This window comes from Cupressus sempervirens, chromosome 1 (assembly GCF_028749045.1).
Source record: "Cupressus sempervirens isolate cs-2001-9-10 chromosome 1, ASM2874904v1, whole genome shotgun sequence".
Classification (NCBI taxonomy): domain Eukaryota; kingdom Viridiplantae; phylum Streptophyta; class Pinopsida; order Cupressales; family Cupressaceae; genus Cupressus; species Cupressus sempervirens.
In genome coordinates, this window is record NC_143118.1 from 369575221 (window position 1) to 369589372 (window position 14152).

Genomic DNA, 14152 nt, shown 5'->3' on the forward strand with positions numbered 1-14152 from the left:
ATTTCCTTACCTTTCCACAAAGTTTATGAAGTTGCAATTTTTTTCGACTATTGAAATGAAATAGTCGGTGATTTTGTTGACCGACTAAATTAACAAATAACATCTATGACTTATGTACTAGGATTTTGTAGAATAGGCCATGGAGACTCAGATGCTATATATACCAAGCGTGGAATGTTAGCATAACAAAGCATAGAGAAAAAATATTTTTGCTCAGGCTACAAGAAAAAAATGGGTAGCGCCCCTTGGTGGATGAATGTTGTGGTGGAGGAGGAAAAAATGATTAGAAAAGGGCCATGGACTTTAGAGGAAGACAACAAGTTGATTGCCTACGTCAGACAGTATGGTGCTGCTCGTTGGAGTTCACTTGCAAAACTGGCAGGTTTGAAGAGAGATGGCAAGAGTTGCAGGATGAGGTGGTTCAATTATCTGCGTCCTGAACTTAAGCACGGCAATTTTTCTCAAGAGGAGGATCAGTTAATCATCGAATTGCACAATAAATGGGGAAACAAGTAATTATGTTTTCATCCACCATCGCCATTATATTACATTATTTCTTTTCTGATGGTACTGTAAGGATAGAATGTTTCAAATCGTATGTGGGTTGTGATGTTTTGTTCTTTTGGCAGGTGGTCTTGCATTGCCCAGCATTTGCCAGGAAGAACAGATAACGAGATCAAAAATCATTGGAGAACGCACATCATGAAAATGTCTCAAGAGCTAATTGGGAGTTGTAACTCTCCCACAATTTCGAAGCGTGAGCAAGAAACAGAGGCAGTGAGAGAGAATAATGAGTTTTCCAGTGGCGAAAACTTCGAGTGGCTTGAAATGGCCCCAGTGAAGGAATGTTATGGTGAACCTTATTCGCAAAGTACTGTAAACCAGTTGGGCTTTGAAAGTTGTGAGTCGGATTGTGGTTACCAAGTGTTGGTGGAATAATCAAGTGATATGGAAATAGTGAGCAGCATAATAGCTGATGCATATGCAGCTGATATGTTTCAACATAGCCCAGCCTTCTCCTGGTCCTCTACGACAGATTCCCCGTTGAATGTCTTGTCAGATAATGAAGATTTCTTATGGGACTATGAGTCCATCGACCTGTGGAATCTAGATGAAGTACAAAACATGTATCATTAACGTTCGCGAAATTGGGTTCATTGAATTGGCATATTCGATAAATAAATTCTCCATGAGCTTCTCCTGTATATTCCGCTGCACTCTCAAACTGAGGTTCAGTTTACAACGCATATACTGTAATTGAATTGTAAGCTTGTATTCCTAAAAAGTGCATTTTTTCTTCCGCTCAGTTCTATTCGAAATGGCTATAGAGCAACGAGATCGCACCTTTGTGTAATTATTAAACATCATGAAACAATTGTATTGCGAGTTTTGGAAATAATTTAAAAATATAAAACAAATTGTCACTTCAAGTGCTTTTTCATTGCCGAATATATTCGTGGCTTGAAAAAATTATTAATATGGCAATAATTTTTCGTGGCTGTACTCCAAACACTTTGACCGTGCACTGCATATAGTTCTTATAAATGCGTCTCTCATTTCTCATTGAGAGTATAAAAGGGCATTGGCAACTCATATTTGTCAAACTATAAACACACAAATTTTGCAGGTAGTAAATTGACACATCATGAAATGAGGTTCAGATGGCTTGGTTCACACTTATTCAGATATTTCAGTTAAGAGTAGAGATAAAGGAAGAAGAAAAGTATGATAGAGTTCCATATTCTAACAAGCAAGTAGACAAATGACTCATGAGAGATCCATATATAGGCAGGCAACCAAATAGACTGGCGTAGAGCTCAATTGCACAGAACTTCGAACAACTGCTTACCAGTGCATAGAGTTTAAATATAGAGAAAAAACAACTCAAAGGATGCTTTGTACAATGTACCAGCAGTAGAGAGAATTCAGTTTCCTAGTGTCAAGAAAGTCTGAGTCAAAGAGAGATTAATAGAAATAATGTCATGATGATGAGATCCATAAGAAATTAAATTGTCTTTTTAATAATAATCTATTTCTTTAATTATAGAAGGTTATGAATGAAGAAATAAATGTAATTAATGAAGAGAAAACTGAAACGTGAACTCATTAAGTTGTTTCTAAGTAAGCATGTTATTGATATGAAATAAACTCATTAAGTTGCTTCTAAGTAAGCAAGTTATTGATATGAAATAAGTCTAGAAAATCAAGAGTAACAAATTAAGAAGATAAAGACATATAGAAAGATACATCGTTGAGGACTACAAAAATTAGTTTTGTAAAGATTGTGATAATACATGTGTTAAATATTTTTATAGAATAAGAATTTCTTACATTTTGTGAAGAATAGAGTGATATCTTGAGTGTGCAATAATAGTTCAGTATTTGAAGAGAATGGAATGTTGGAGTAGGAAGCTTTACATAAATAGAAGAAAAATGATTTTTAGAGAAGTTCTAGATAGATTATAAGTTATGATTCATATTGATTTTTTAAGTAATTCTTGAGAACTATTAATGAAGTAGTCATAATAATTGAGAAATCATAGTGCAAAATTATTTTGTATTTTCTCTATTTATTATTGAAAATTAAGTCTCAAACTGTTTGTGCTTTGTGTATACATATATGGTTAGTAAACAAAGCAACAAATCTCCTTGTGTTCCTTTTGTTTTGTATAATTATATTTTATTCCATCTCTTTGTGTAAAATCTAGAAGGAAATATTTATTTGGGTGAGATTATTGAGGTCAAGACATGACTAAAAGGCATAGAAAGAGCTACAAAATCCTATCAATGTTTATTGGATATATTATGATTTTATGAAGATCAAATTGATTGTTATGTTGGATGTAAACAATTCTTAAGAGCTAGTGGTCTGTGGAATTATTAATGTGTAAAACATAGCTCAATATGAAGCCCTCACAAACAACTAGAACAGAAAGCTAAAGGAAAAAAGGAAAAACTCAAAGACATCAAATGACATTCACACATTCTTGAAACTTGTAATCTTTCCAAGAATAGAATCATCTGACTATTAAAACAAAGTTTAAAAAATTATTCAAACAAGTAATGAAATCATGAAGAAATATTGATTGTAAAAACTTTACATTCTTCTAATAAACTTTAGCAATTTGCAAATGATGAATAATGAGTCCATTATTATATATTTTTGTAATAATATTTAGTTTAGTAAATGATTTTTGTATAAATTCTAATATAATGGAGGATGAGAGGACTATGCATAAATGATAGATCAATTTATCCACTATGTCTGAAGCAATATTGATTTCCTTCAAATAAAAAATGATTTGATGTTAATCAAAATTGCTAAGATCATCTGTTAAAAAAAATAAACTCATTAAAAGTGTGTGAATAAATCTAATCCTACATCCTAATATGAATATCTTAATTCAATATTTTTTGTACAAAAGTGTGAATAAGTCTACATCTACATCCTAATAAGAATCTCTTAATTTAATGTTTTCAAAAGGTAAGAGAAGTTAATGGAATAATGTTTAGATGAGCTGAAGCAACGAAGCTAAAGAAAAATATGGACAAGGAAGTTTTAGATTTGATATCTTTGGATGAACACATAGAAAAAAGTAACAAGAAGGCCTTGAATTATCAATATAAATAAATCAATAAAATCTAGTAGCAAATGTATCATAAGGTAAAATTTGAATATTTTCAAGAATTTTGTTATTATGGAAGTAAGTCTTAAATGCCTTGGAAAAATAAGAAGGGGTCAAGTTGACATTAAGTAAACAATGTATTCCATTATTATAGTGAAACAAAATATCAATAAATTGTTTACATATTGAATAAAATTTAAACATGGAAGAGAACACACATGAAGCACACAATGAACACCATATTTCTTGTTGGTTCTCATTTATAAAACACAAATTAAGGCAATGTGAATTAAGATAAACTTTATAAAGACTTTCTAACTACTATAAGGGTCATTAAGGGTAGGACAAGTGCTCTCTGAAAGAAGGGAAGAAAAAGGAATCATTTTTCTCATTGAGGTTTTGGTCCCCGACAAACTTGGTGCCCTACGGGGTTTTTTAATGTATGTTTTTGATCAAGTACTAGACTAATAGCAACAATAAGTCTATTAGATGCTGGTATGTTTTTACTTTTTATGTACTTGAACCTAAGACATCTCATATAAGTGGCTTTTGATTTACCTTTGTGTTCAACGTTGTTGCCTACTAGTGATAAATATATTAACCTATCAATAGTATTAATTATTTTCTTTCTAGAATAACAACATTAAATACAAAATATGAAGAATACTAATTACTCTACAACATAAACAATATTATGAGCGCTAAATCTTGACCTCTAATTGAAAAAATACACTTCAACATAGTCATTATTTGTTAGGTACATTCAAGAATGAACATGACATTGTTCAACTTGAATGTCTAAACAAGGTGACCTATTGTCTTCTATCTAGATGAGGTTTAAATGTGCTCTCAAAATTCAGAGTAAGAATTTAAGCTATATCAGTGCAAAATTAAGCTATGTTTTGAAATTTTCTATGCAAAGTAAATAATATTAATTTATATGAAATGCAACTTTTATTTTATAAAGAGAGAACAACTAAGTTAAGCATGATTGCAATACTAACTAAAATGAGTGTATTCAAAGAAAAATACAATAACACGTGTTTGAATGCACAAATATTGAGTATTCAAAATGAATTTTTTTTTATATGCCTCAATTGCATCCCCTCAAATGAGAGAAAAAAGTTCTCCAATTATAGATTCCCAAAATCAATCAATGGTCAAGAGTGAATTAGATGAATGATAGAGATTTGATGTGAGTTTAGTCAAAATAGTAAGTTTCCTTGATTGAATGAGTTAACAATTTTTTTTGGAGTGATTGATGTAGCTAACTGATTTGTTTACATTTATGGTTAGAGTCAAATCAATGTTTCCAATTAATATCTAAATTAGTTTAGATTCTATGTGAGTGATCTAAACATTCCTATAGTCATTGTTATTGATGATAGACATTCAACAATGGCAACAAGGGTAGAGTTGTGATGGTGTGAGCGTTTTAATGCCAAAAATTCAATATTAATTATAAGCACAATATAATTTGAAGAATAACCTAATAAACAATGCATAAAAATAAAGATATAATTTGCTAAAATTATAAATTATGGAGATAAATATAATCAAAGTTTCATAGAAACTTAATTTAAAACTTAATTCAATGTCGAAAAATCAAAGGTAGATTGAAATAAATATTAAAATTTTTAGACACAATAAATTAAATTTTAAATATTTGATATTTCTCAACATTTCTAAAAATATTTATTTAGGATATCATTAACAAACTTAATTCATATAAATGATATACAAATCTATAATGTATTGAGCATATTAGTTATATATATAATGTTTTTTAGTTATAAAAAATAAAGTGATTGTGATATGGTGGCAAAATAATAAATAATTTGTACAATTACTTTATTTGGCAGATGAAAAGGACGTCCACCATTTAAGATATATAAGGAAAGAAATGTCGCCAAACCAAAGCCAGACGTCCACGCGGCAACCCACTATAGAAGAGATTCATCATTGTCACACCAAAATTACATCGTCGTGCCTTTCTTTCCATTCAAGAATGTTTGTGCATTCAAAATGTTTGAAAACGAGTATGATTCTGTATTGTCAAGCGAATGAATGGCAAAGTGCCTCAGTGTCACCAAAGATTTAAATCCTAGAAAATGAGTACGTGTCTTCACACAAAGTGGGGGAGAATTTCTTAATAGGCTTATTGTGGCTCGGGATGTTTGGATTACAGATTCTGCTGGATTGCAGAACCGTCTAGATTTCCTCACCTTTCCACAAAGCTTATGAAGTTCCACTATTTTTCTAATATTGAAATGAAGTAGTCGGTGATTTGGTTGACCCACTAAATTAACAAAAAAACATCTATGACTTATGTACTAGGATTTTCTAGAATCGGCCATGAAGACTCGCATGCTATATATAGTAAGCGTGGAGTGTTAGCATAGAGAAATATATTTTTGCACAGATTACAAGAGACCTCTTTTGTTATTAGCACTTAGCACTGGGTAGCGCCCCTTGGTGCATGAATGTTGTGGTGGAGGAGGAAGAAATTATTAGAAAAGGGCCCTGGTCTTTAGAGGAAGACAACAATTTGATTGCCTACGTCAGACAGTATGGTGCAGCTCGTTGGAGTTCACTTGCTGGCAGGTTTGAAGAGAGATGGCAAGAGTTGCAGGATGAGGTGGCTCAATTATCAACGTCCTGAACTTCAGCACGGCAATATTTCTCAAGAGGAGGATCAATTAATCAACGAATTGCACAATAATTGGCAAGTAATTATGTTTTCATCCACCATCGCCGTTATGTTACTTTTTCCGTTTTCTGATGGCACCGTAAGGATAGAATGTTTCAAATCGTATGTGGGTTGTGATTTTTTTTACTTTTGGCAGGTGGTCTTGCATTGCTCAGCATTTGCCAGGAAGAACAGACAACGAGATAAAAAATCATTGGAGAACGTACATCATGAAAATGTGTCCAGAGCTAATTGGCAGTTGTAACTCTCCCACAATTTTCAAGTGTCAGGAAGAAACAAAGGCAGCAAGAGAGAATAATGAGCTTTTTTCTAGTTGCGAAAACTTCGAGTGGCTTGAAATAGCCGCAATGAAGGAATGCTATGCTGAACCTTATTCGCCGAGTACTCTAAACCAGTCGGTCTTTGATAGTTGTGAGTCGGATTGTGGTTACCAAGTCATGTGATATGGAAATAGTTAGCAACATACTAGCTGATGAATATGCAACTGATGTGTTCCAACATAGCCCAGCTTTCTCTGTTAGTTTTGTTAGCTTTAGACAGCTGTTCGTCCATTTGCTATTATTTAGCAAGTAATTGTTTTGCTAACTAATTGGTTAGATTAGAAACAAATATTTGTTAATTAAATGACCACTTTTGAAAACAACTAGAAACTGACTTGGTTAGGGTTGTTAAGTTGTTTTAATCTCAACCGTCGATTGTAAATCAATTTCAGCCATTAGTTTACCAATAGGATTAGTATAAAAGGAGGTTAGGGGGGCATTTGGAGAACATGAAGTTTGGAGAAACATTTGCAGTGCTAGCGAATGAGTTTGTAAGTTTGCAGTGTTAGCAAGAGCGCAGTGTTAGCATGGGAATAGTAGTGGAGAATATTAGCGGAATAAATTAGGAGGTTGTAGAAATTCTGCCAGTAAGAGGCAAGGAATTTTGTATCTCTTGATTTTCTGAAGTTTAATTTAATTTCTCATCTGTAGAACTAGTTTTCCCTTAGGGGTTTTTCTAGGGAAAAATTGTCCGAAAATATTGTGTTCATTGTGTTGCGCATTACTTTCCGTATTTTATAAGTGAAGTTGCAGTTGTGTTATTTTTCGATATTAGCTGGAAATTTATTTTCAGCAGTTTAATAATTGTTTATGATAGGAGATTAATAATCAGTGATTGCAATAGTTAAATTTTTCACATGGTATCAGAGCATTGTTAAGGGTAGAAGAGTTTTGCCCTAGGAAATTTTTTTTGATCTCTTTAGATTTATTATTGCTTTAAACCCTTGAGATGACTTCAGTTGGTTTGAGAGACCAGGATAGATTGGATGGTGCCTCAAATTTTGGTGTCTGGAAGGCAAGAATTTCTTTATTGTTGGAAGGGAATGGTATCAAGGATTATGCTACCAGTGTTGTACCTATACCAATAGATGCAACACAGCTTGTAGCATATAGGAAGGACAATGCCAAAGCGAGGAGGATTATCTTTGATGGTGTTGAAGATCATATTGTTCCACATATCGTAGAGGTAGATACGGCGAAGAAGATGTGGGACGCCATTCTGAATCTATACCAGAATGCTACCACCAACAGGAAGTTGATTCTCAGAGAGAAGCTAAAGAATAATCGAATGAATCAGGGAGAAGATGTCACAAGTTACCTTACTAGGCTCAGACTTGTCAAGGACGAGTTAACAGCTGTTGGAGATAGTCCTAGTGATGACGAGCTAGTGAGAATAGCCCTAAATGGGTTTACTAAACAATGGAGTGTCTTTGTTCAAGTTCTCAGTGGACGAGATACTTTACCAAGTTGGGATCGACTATGGATTGATTTCACTCAGGAGGAGTTTAGACTAGGTCTTGTCAATGGGATCAACAAGAGTAAGAAAAATGAGGTGGAACAAGAGAACGTTGCCCTAGCGAGTAAAGGGAAAGAAAAGAAGGGATCTAGCAAAGGATCGAATTCACAAAATGAAAAGAAGAAGGACCTTTCTAAGGTCAAGTGCTTTGGATGTCATGAGTTTGGCCACTATGTCAGTGATTTCCTAAAGAGGAAGAAGGGTAAGAAGCAGGTGGCAGCTTCAGCAAGTGTGGAAGAACTCTCTGGTAGAATGGAAGATGAGTTTGCACTCTTAGCTTGTATGGTTAGCTCAACCTCACAGTGTGTTTGGTATATAGATAGTGGGGTGTCATTTCGTATGATAGGAGTTAGAGAGTACTTCTCCAGTTACAAGGAGGAGGACACCAACATCCAGATTTCTATGGAAAACTTGTCCAAACTCAACCCTGTTGGGAAACAAACTGTTTAGTTTCAGAGGGAGAATGGAAAGATAATTCCACTTCATGATGTGTTAAATGTGTCAGGCTTAGGTATGAATTTGATTTCTATATCTGTTCTTCAGGATAGGGGGTATAATATACTCTTTAGAGGGACAAATGTGTTGATTAAGCACAAGGATTGGAAATCACCCATAACTATTGGAGTTAGGAGTGGTCGCCTTTATAGATTGCAGTTTGATACTCATAAGGCACTCATGAGCAACTATAATCCTAGAGATCTTAGAGAGCTATGGCATAGGAGGATGGGCCGTATTCATCATAGAGCACTTAGATTGCTTTGTGAGACGGTGATAGGTGTTCCAGAGGTGAGCACAGAGCATGATGATGTATGTAAGGGATGTGTGTTGGGGAAGTTTGTGAAAGCATCTTTTCCAAGGAGTGACACCAGATCTAAGGGTGTTCTTGATCTAGTACATTCAGATGTTTGTGGAACGATGTCGACGAAATCTCTCAGAGGATATGAGTACTATGTTACTTTTATTGATGATTTCTCTAGAAAGACCTGGATATACTTCTTGAAGACTAAGGATGAGCTTTTCAGTCGATTCCAAGATTTCAAAGCTCTTGTGGAGAATTCGACAGGAAAGAAGATAAAGGATCTTCGATCAGACAATGGAGTCGAGCACAAAAGAGGTGTCTTCCAAGAGTTCTATACCAGAGAAGGAATCAAGAGAGAATGAACTGTTATTTACAGTCCATAGCAGAATGGAGTTGCTAAGAGGAAGAATTGTTCTATATCGGAGGTAGCAAGAGCTATGCTACATGACCAGGACATGCCCCGTTACTTATAATTAGAGGCATGTAATACAACAATCTACATCCAGAATAGAGTTCCACACAAGGTGCTAGGGAAGATGACACCAAAGGTGGCTTTCACAGGGAAGAAGCCAGATGTTATTCACTTCAGGATATTGAAGAGTTTGGCATATTGTCATATTCCTGGAGATACACGTACAAAGTTAGATCATACTACAGAGAGGGGGTACTTTGTTGGGTATAGTGAGACCTCAAAGGCATATAGGATTTTCATTCTAGGGACTAAAAGAATAATTGTTAGATGTGATGTCAAGTTCATGGAGGACAAGGCATTTAGGAGATCGAGAGATTTGCCAGTAGATGATTAGAGTGAGCAGCCAATAGACGCTCCAAGACCAAGGCAAGGAAAACAAAGCTCAAGTACAGTTACCAGTATGAGTGTAGACTTAGTTAGTGAAGATTCACAGAGTATAGAGCAACAGGTGCAATAGGAAATACATCTAGAAGACTTAGAAGTTGACATTTCATCCTCTACAGTTGGCAGTGAGAACCATGAGGTTCTAGATACACAAAAGGATACTCAGGAGTTTGTGGGAGCTCCTAGGAAGAGTACTAGATAGTGAAGACAACCAGCCAAGTTCAATGACTATGTGGCATTAGTTAGTCAGTTGGTAGATAGTGAGCCTTCTAGCTATCAGGAAGCTGCAGAACATCAAGTATGGTGAGATGCTATGGTTGAGGAATATTCTTCAATAATGCAGAATGATGTGTGGGAGGTAGTACCTAGACCAATAGATAGGGCTGTAGTTGGATCACGTTGGATCTATAAGATAAAGCATGGTGCAGATAGTAGCATTGAGAAATACAAGATGAGGTTCATGGAAAAGGGGTTCTCTCAAAAGGAGGGAATAGACTATGAGGAGACATTTGCTCCAATTGCTAGGTATACTTCTATACGAGCTATAATCTTACTTACAACACAGATGGGATGAAAAATCCATCAAATGGATGTCAAGACAACATTCCTTAATGGTGAGTTGAAGGAGGAGATATACATAGAACAACCAGAAGGCTTTGTAGCACACAACAAAGAGACCCATGTGTACAGATTGAAGAAAGAATTGTACGGACTCAAGCAGGCTCCTAGAGCATGGTATAAGCACATTGATACATACTTGCAAAAAATGGGCTTTGTGAAGAGTGAAGAAAATGCTAACCTCTACTACTTGGTTGTTGGGGGTGAGATTCTCATTCTTGTTCTTTATGTGGATGACCTGTTTCTTACAGGTTCACTAGGGCTCATAGTGGATTGCAAGAGGAACCTTGCAGAAGAGTTCGAGATGAAAGATTTAGGACTTATGCACTACTTTCTAGGCATAGAAGTGTGGCAGACAGATGGGGAGATTTTCTTTGGTGAAGGGAAATATTGCATTGAAATCTTGAAGAAATTTGAGATGGAGGATTGTAAAGCCATGTCTACACCCATGATTACGAATTGGAGGAAGGTAGATACATCTAAGGAGAAGGATGTAGATCCCACTTTATATAGACAGTTGATTGGTTTGCTTATGTAGTTGGTCAACACTAGGCCAGATATAACATTTGCAATTAACTCTCTTAGTCAGTTCATGGTTGAACCAAAGAGAATGCATTGGATAGCGGCTAAGCATGTGTTACATTACTTGCATGGTACAATTGAGTATGGGATCAGATATGTTCGAGGTGAAGGTATCAAGTTGATAGGCTATACTGATGTAGATTGGGCAGGAAGTACAACAAACAAAAGGAGCACTTCAGGGTGTTGTTTTAGCATGGGATCAGGAGTTGTTTCTTGGTTCAACAGGAAGCAAAAGCCTATGGCTCTGAGTTTAGCAAAAGTAGAATACATAGCAGCTAGCATGGCGACATGTGAAGCTATATGGCTTCGGAAGTTGTTAGTAGCTTTGTTTGGTCAGAAGGTTGAGACTACTGTGATACATTGTGTTAATCGGAGTTTCATCAAGTTGTCTGAGAATCTAGTGTTTCATGATAGGTCTAAACATATAGATATCAGATATCACTTCATCAAAGATTGTGTACAAAGGGGAGTTATTTAGCTACAGTACATACCTCCAGAGGAGCAAGTAGCAGACATTCTGACTAAGACATTGGGGAAGGCAAAATTTATCTTTTTCAGAGATAAGTTAGGTGTCCTGCCGAAAAACTTCCTCGCTAAGAGGGAGTGTTAGTTTTGTTAGCTTTGGACAGTTGTTCATCCACTTGCTATTATTTAGCAAGTAATTGTTTTGCTAACTAATTGGTTAGATTAGAAACAAATATTTGTTAGTTAATTGACCACTTTTGGAAACAACTAGAAATCGACCTGGTTAGGGTTGTTAAGTTGTTTTAATCTCAACCGTCGATTGTAAATCAATCTCGGCCATTGGTTTACCAACAAGAGTAGTATAAAAGGAGGTCAGGGGGGCATTTGGAGAACATGAAGTTTGGAGAAACATTTGCAGTGCTAGAAAATGAGTTTGTAAGTTTGCAGTGTTAGCAAACAGTCTTGCAGTGTTAGCAAGGGCGCAGTGTTAGTGTGGGAATAGCAATGGGGAATATCAGTGGGATAAATTAGGAGGTTGTCAGAATTCTACCAGTAAGAGGCAAGAAATTTTGTATCTCTTGATTTGCTAAAGTTTAATATAATTTCTCATCTGTAGAACTAGTTTTTCCTTAGAGGTTTTTCCAAGGACAATTTGTTCGAAAATATTGTGTTCATTGTGTTGCGCATTTCTTTCTATATTTTATAAGTGAAATTGCAATTGTGTTATTTTTCGATAGTAGCTGAGAATTTATTTTCAGCAGTTTAATAATCGTTTATAATAGGAGATTAATAATCAGTGATTACAATAGTTAAATTTTTCACATTCTCCTAATCGTCTATGACAGATTCCCCGTTGAATGTCTTGTCAGAGGGTAAAGATTTCTTATGGGACTATGATTCCATCGACCCGTGGAATCTAGATGACGTATAAAACTTGTGTCAGTAACACTTGCCGAATTGGGTTTATTGATTTTGCATGTTCGATGATTAAATGTTTAATGAGTTTCTCCTGTATATATTTCTTTTGCAATCTCAAAATGTGGTTCAGTTTACAACTGATATATTTTAATTGAATAGTACGTAAGCTTGTACTACTAAAAATTGGTTTGTCTTCTGCTCAGTTTTATTCGAACTGTTAAATGTGCAAAAGGTTTTGTGGGCCTAGTAGTGAAAAGGAATGCGAAGCATGGCAATGTTGTATTGAAATGGCTATAAAGCAACGAGATTGCACCTTCATGCATTTTTAAAATATTATGAAATAATTGTATTACGAGTTTTTCAATTAATTTAAGGATGCAAACAAAGTGTCATTTAAGGTGCTTTTCCATTGCTGCATAGACAGTGCAGAATATATTCGTGGTTTCAAAAAATATTAAAATGGCAACAATTTGACCGTGCAATGCATATAGTTCTTATAATTGTAGAATTCATTTCTCAGTACGAGTTCGTGTAGTATAAAGGGGCATTGGCAACTCATAGTAGTCAAATGATAAACACACAAATAATGTAGTTAGTCAATTGGCACGTCATGAAATGAGGCTCAATTAGCACTTTCAATGAACCATCAGATGGCTTGATTGACACCTATTCAGATATTTCAGCTAGATTAATGATAGACAAATGACTCAAGAGAGATAGGTAGGCAACCAAATAGACTGGCGTAGAGCTCTATTGCACAGAGCTTCGAACAACTCCTTACCCATTGCATAGATGAAGAAATAGATGTCATGAAGAGAAAACTGAAATGTGAACTCATTATGTTGCTTCTAGATTAAAAAAAAAGTTGAAATGTAAGCAAGCTATTGGTATGAAATAAGTCTACAAAATCAAGAGGAGTAAGGAGTAACAAATTAAAAAAATAATGACATAAAGAAAGACAGATTATTGAAGATTAAAAAAAATGTTTTATAAAGATTACGATAATACACTTGCTATATATTTTTATGCAACAATAATTTTGTAAATTTTGTGCATAATAGAGGAATATCTTGAGTGTGCAATAGAAGTTAAATATGTAAAGAGAGTGCAATGTTGGAGTAGGAAGCTTAACTAAAGTAGAAGAAGAAAATTGATTTTATAGAGTTTCCAAATAGGTTACAAGTTATGATTCATATTGATTTTTTAAGTAGCTCTTGAGAACTATTAATGAATTGGTCATAATGATTGAGTAATATCAGTGCAAAATTATTTTATACTTTCTCTATTTATTATTAAAAATTAGTAATATGTCTCAAACTATTTGTTCTTTGTGTATATCTATTTGGTTAGTAAACAAAGCAACAAATTTGTTTTGTTTAATTTTATTTTAGTCCATTTATTTGCCTAAAATATCAGAAGACATATTTATTTGGGTGAGATTATTGACATCAATACATGACTAAAAGGGATATAAATAGCTATAAAAACTTATTTATATTTATTGGATATAATATGACATTATGATGATGAAATTGAATATTGTGATGGTTGCAAACAATTCTTAGGAGCTAGTGGTATGTGAGATTACTAACGTGTAAAACTTAGCTCAATATGAAGCCCTCACAAATAACTCAAAGACAAAGTAGAGATATTGACCTCAAGATATAATGAACTAAGTAGAGATATTGACCACAATACCTTCCATGAAAGAAATATATTGCCACCAATGATAGGATTTCTTT

General features: G+C 34.5%; 2 pseudogenes; both read left to right on the forward strand.

Moving 5' to 3' along the window:
- Positions 1 to 231: 231 nt before the first annotated feature.
- Positions 232 to 1137, forward strand: LOC149577776 (MYB-like transcription factor EOBII pseudogene; annotated as a pseudogene).
- A 5059-nt stretch (positions 1138 to 6196) lies between these two features.
- Positions 6197 to 6779, forward strand: LOC149577777 (MYB-like transcription factor EOBI pseudogene; annotated as a pseudogene).
- Positions 6780 to 14152: the final 7373 nt, after the last annotated feature.